Source organism: Saimiri boliviensis, chromosome 12, assembly GCF_048565385.1.
Source record: "Saimiri boliviensis isolate mSaiBol1 chromosome 12, mSaiBol1.pri, whole genome shotgun sequence".
Taxonomy (NCBI): Eukaryota; Metazoa; Chordata; class Mammalia; order Primates; family Cebidae; genus Saimiri; species Saimiri boliviensis.
The window spans coordinates 1,222,552-1,228,551 of record NC_133460.1 but is presented as its reverse complement, the minus strand read 5'-3'; positions in this window follow the sequence as shown (position 1 = coordinate 1,228,551).

Here is a 6,000-nt window from a genome sequence, read left to right as displayed (position 1 = left end):
CCTGGTTCCTCCGGTCTGTTTGTTCTAGCGATGACAAATATTGAGCAAATGTGCCTTTTCAGCTTTGGGTCAGGGAACATCCTGTGCTGTTGTCCCGTATGTTCAGAGAGATGCCAAAGGCCATAGTGGGGAGACTGCCATTGGCTTTCCTTCCAGATGGGTGTGAGCCGCTCTAGGCCCTTCACTTTCACTGGCAATTTCCAACAGCCCCACCATCATTGTTGCCAATCACCGTATTTCCTGGTATATACAAAACCCTACAGCAGTAGCCTCCCTTGGAGGCAATTTGGTCCCGACCCCTTGTAGGGGGAATTTGTCAATGTCTAGAGATATTTTTGGTTGTCACCACAGTGGTGGGGGGGGCGGGGTGCACTGTTGACATCTAGTGGATAGAGGCCAGAGATGCTGCTATACATCCTATAGTGTACAGGACTGTCCCCACCAAGAATTTCGCAGCCCAGATGTCAATTGTGCTGATGCTGTGAAATCCTGCCCTACAGGTATACAATACGCAGCTCTTACAAGAAAAACTTTTGAAAGAAAACACTCACAAAGACTTTTCATAATACCCCTGTTTAAAATTAATTCAGGCCGGGCACAGTGGCTCACGCCTGTAATCCCTACACTTTGGGAGGCCCAGGCAGGTGGATCACCTGAGGTCAGGAGTTCAAGACCAGCCTGGCCAAAATGGCAAAACCCCATCTCTACTAAAAAATACAAAGCTTAGCTGGGTGTGGTGGCAGGCACCTGTAATCCCAGCTACTCAGGAGACAGGCAGGAGAATCGCTTGACCCATCACACCACTGCACTCCAGCCTGGGTGACAGAGCGAGACTCTGACTCAAAATAAAAAAACTCTGTCTCTCAAAAGACCTGCCAGAACCGGGCCTGGCACAGTGGCTCATGCCTGTAATGCAAGCACTTTGGGAGGCCAAGGTGGGCACATCACCTGAGGTCAGGAGTTCAAGACTATTCTGACCAACATGGTGAAACCCCATCTCTAATAATAATAATAATAATAATAATAATAAAATAAATTTAAAAAATAAAATAAAATTAGTTAAAGGCTGAGTGCAGTAGGTGACTCCTGTAATCCCAGCACTTTGGGAGGCTAAGACAGGAGGATCACTTGAACCCAGGAATTCAAGACCAGCCTGGGCAACATGGCAAAATATCATCTCTACAAAAAATGCAAAAATTAGCCGGGCATGGTGGCATGTTCCTGTGATCCTTCCACCTACTCGGGAGCTGAGGTGGGAGGATCACTTGAGCCGAGGAGGCAGAGGCTAGATAGAGTGAGCGGAGCTATCACTATTGCACTCCAGCTTGGGCAACAGAGCAAGACTCTGTCTCAAAAATAAATACATGAATAAATAGTTCATAATGGGTTTGTACTGAAAACATAATCTTTTTATCATGCAAGTAGAGTCAATTCTACGCCGACATTCAGTTGCAAACTGTAAATCTGTCTCAATGGAGTAATATTCTATTAACAAAGTACCAAAATCACATGGTTAATGATATGGCTACACATTAATAAATTGAGATAAATGAAGATAGGTGCGTAGCCGTGTTCTGGCAGTAGCAGATTTAACTCTAAATTAATCAGGATGTGTGCACATTAGCTTTTATCAGCTGCACTGGGTTTGGGCTCAGTTGCAATGGGATCTTTGCTTCAATGCTTTGCTCCTAGACCATGCTGTCACACATCACCACTAGGGGGCGGCAGTCGTACCCGCTAGTTCACTTTCTGGACGCTGGGCTTCTCCAGGCCATAAAGCAAATGCATTGAAAGCAGGGAAATTTTGAGAAACATTATTTGGAGGGCGGAGTACAGATTTATACTACATGTTGACATGTAAAACACTTTGGGGTCAGGCGTGGTGGCTCATGACTGTAATCCCAACACTTTGGGAGGCTGAGGCAGGCAGATTACTTGAGGTCAGGAGTTTGAGACTACCCTGGTGAACCATGGGGGGTGACACCCCATCTCTACTAAAAATACAAAAATTAGCTGGGGGTGGGCCGGGCGCAGTGGCTCATGCCTGTTATCCCAGCGCTTTGAAAGCCTGAGGTGGCCAGATTAAAAGGTCAGGAGTTTGAGACCTGACTGACCAACACTGAGAAATCCTGTCTCTACTAAAAATACAAAAATTAACCAGGTTTGGTACTGTGCACCTGTAATCCCAGCTGCTCAGAGTGCTGAGGAAGGAGAATCGCTTGAACTTGCGAGGTGAAGGTTGCAATGAGCCGAGATCGTACCACTGCAGTGCAGGCTGGTTGAAGAGCAAGACTCCACCTGAAAAAAAAAAAAAAAACACTTTGGGTAGCCAAGGTAGATGACTTGAGCCCAGGAATTCCAGATTGCCTTGGCAATACAGCAAGACCCTATCTCTACAAAAATAAAAACATTAGCCGGTGTGGTGGTGCACACCCCTGGTCCTTGCTACTTGGGAGGCTTAGATGGGAAGAGTGCTTGAGCCCAGGAAGTTGAGGCTGCAGTGAGCTATGACTGTATCACTGCACTCCAGCCTAGGTGACAGAGGGAGATCCTATCTCAAAAAGGAAAAAAAAAAAAAGGCTCAGTATATAACAACAGTGCAGACTATACATAATATAGCAAAGAGCATATGGGTGTGATAGGGATGAATATAGTTTGGGACGTGCTAGCTTAGCTGTGGGAAGACAAGGAACTGGACTTCTGATGAGATTTAGCAGACATTTGATATTTTGTTTGCCCAATATCTGAGCTTTCTTCTTATGTTGGAGAATTCCCTTCCTTCTGAGTCTTGGTGGGTTGCAGAACTCACCTCCCACGTTGTAAACTGAAAATGGCTTCCCATCATTTCCCAGCCTTCCTTGCAGCCAGGACATGGTCATGTGATCCAGGTTTCCCCAGTCAGAGGCGCCGTGCCAGGCTTCCAATCCACAGAAGTAGGGGTAACACGGGTGCAGATAGTGGCTGCAAGCTGTACCGTCTTGTAGTGATGACAGTGGTTTTCTTACCAAATTGTTCTGTGGAACAATCTGAGGCAACTGGGGGGTACTTGGCTTCATACTTTCAAGCCTGGGCACTACTCCCTTTCCCTTTTATAAATTTCTTTTCTGTTTAAATCAGCCAGAGTCACTAATGCTTGCAACTAAGAACCTTGACTAATACTAAGTTTGGTAGCATATGTTACTGCTGCAAGCAACAGTGGAACTGGCTGAATGGCAGTAGCAGGTCAGATGGCAGTGGAGATGTCATTACATGCCCTTGTCATGCCATTGCAAAATATTTGGTTTGAGAAACTTTTCCTGGAAAGGGCCTGATAGTAAATATTTCAGACTCTGGACTATATGGTCTCTATTGCAGCTACCCAGTTCTGCTTTGGAAAGCATCCATGAACACTATGTAAATGAGTGGGTGTGGCTGTGTTCCAATAAAACTTAATTTACAAAATCAGGCGGTGAGCTGAACATGGCCCATGGGCCATAGTTGAAGCCTGGTTCAAACTGTCACCTATTTTACACCAACCATGACCCTGTGGATGTTGTAGTATCAGGAGAAACTGTAGAAACATATCAGGATTTTGGTTAAGTTCAATTTATTACAGCCTTCAGTAAATAAACAAAAAAAATAAATCTTGGGCCAAACATGGTCCAATGGCAAAATGGAAGAAAATGCAGCTTTGCTAAGATTCTTTCTGCCTGAAGCCTGCAATTGACATTGATGGAGAAGCCAACGATTTAGAGAGTTACAGAAATGGACCGTTCAATTGCTAGACCAGGAGTTGACAAACTTTCCCTATGAAGTGCCAAAGAGTACATATTTCAGGCGTTGCAGACCACATAAGGTCTTTTTTTTTTTTTTTTTTTTTTTTTTTTTTTTTTTTTTTGAGACTGAGTTATACTCTTGTCACCCAGGCTGAAGTGCAGCAGCAGCACCATCTTGGCTCACTGTAACCTCCGGCTCCTGGGTTCAAGCTATTCTCCTACCTCAGCCTACCGAGTAGCTGGGATTACAGGTGCCCACCACAATGCCTGGCTAATTTTTCGTATTTTTAGTAGAGACGGGATTTCATCATGTTGGTCAGGCTGGTCTCAAATGCCCGACCTCAGATGATTCAACTGCCTCGGCCTCCCAAAGTGTAGGAATTACAGGCGTCAGCCACTGTGCCTGGCCCACATGAGGTCTTCGTTGTATCTTCTTCTTTGCATTATTTTTCGGTTTTTTTTTTTCTTTTTTTTTTTTTTTTGAGACGGAGTTTCGCTCTTGTTACCCAGGCTGGAGTGCAATGGCGCGATCTCGGCTCACCGCAACCTCCGCCTCCTGAGTTCAGGCAATTCTCCTGCCTCAGCCTCCTGAGTAGCTGGGACTACAGGCACGCGCCACCATGCCTAGCTAATTTTTTGTATTTTTAGTAGAGACGGGGTTTCACCATGTTGACCAGGATGGTCTCGATATCTTGACCTCGTGATCCACCCGCCTTGGCCTCCCAAAGTGCTGGGATTACAGGCTTGAGCCACCGCACCTGGCCGTTTTTTTCTTTTTTAAAGACAGAGTCTTGCTCTGTTGCCCAGGTTGGAGTACAGTGGCATGATCTCAGCTCACTGCAACCTCCGCCTCCCTAGTTCAAGCGATTCTCGTGCCTCAGCTTCCCAAATAGCTGGGATTGCAGGTGCTCACCACACCCAGCTAATTTTTGTATTTTTAGTAAAAATGGGGTTTCATCATGTTGGCCAGGCTGGTTTCAAACTCCTGACCTCAGGTGATCTGCCCACCTCGACCTCCCAAAGTGTTGGGATTACAGGAGTGGGCCACTGGGCCCGGCCTACAACTTTTTTTTTTTTTTTTCTTTTTGATGAAACAGTCTCACTCTGTTGCCCAGGCCAGACTACAGTGGCAAAACCACGGCTCACTGCAGCCTTCACCTCCCAAGTTCAATCACTCCTCCTGCCTCAGCCTCTCCAGTAGCTGGGACCATAGCCTGTGCCACCATAGCCTGTGCCACCATTCACAGCTTTTTTTTTTTTTTTTTTTTTTTGTAGAAACAGAATCTTGCTATGTTGCCCAGGCTGGTCTCAAACTCCTGGGCTCAAGCGATCTTCCTGTCTCACCCTTTCAAAGTGCTGGGATTACGGGTATGAGTCACTGTGCCTAACCATTTACACAACTTTTTAAGAATGCAAGATAAATTCTCAGCTTGTAAGCCATGTAAAAGCAAGTAATCTGCTAAGCCCTGCTATGAACTAACGACCAATAGTGTGAAGGCAAAAAGCTAAGCAGAAGATAAGATGTATGGGATTCCAGCAAGAGACATGCTAGATCCTTTAGTATTTTTCATCAGAAAGAGGGACAAGCCTCGAGAGACAGCTTAGATTAGAAAGGCTTTGCAGTTATTGCCTCAAAGCTCAGAGGCATGGGGCCAGGAATTCTTAGGCTCAAATTATCAGACCCATCACATAAAAGCCATAGGCAGAACTACACAGATAAGCCACTACTGGATTCCTGACTGTCAAAACCGCTACGATAATACATGTTTTCTGCTCTGAAAAAAAACTTGAAGAAATTAGGTCCAGACAAGACCTTCCATGGTCAAAGGAACCCCGTCTGTGACTGAGAAGAGCTTGAATCCAGTCCTGAATTAACTCTGAGACACTAGGCTTCATGCCCAGAGCAAGAAAGAAAGGGCCTCCTCCACGCTGCCCAGCTTAAATCTGCCCACAGGGGACAGCGGACGAAGGACATGGTTTCACTGAGCAGAACCAAGAGCAATGGATGGAGCAGCCACAAGTCTCCCTCTCGCCAGGGAAAGGGCTTCCTGGTATTTGTGACCAATAATGAACCTGTGGCCACTGGACATTGATGCTCTGCCTGTCCCTTTTCTAAGGAGACAATTATGGTAACGTCCTGCGCCTTTGTCTCCATTACCTATGAGGGGCTTTTGGGAGGACATGATTGAACCTTTAGCCACCCACTGCCAGGCCATAAGGAGCCCCAACTGGACCCGACTGAGAT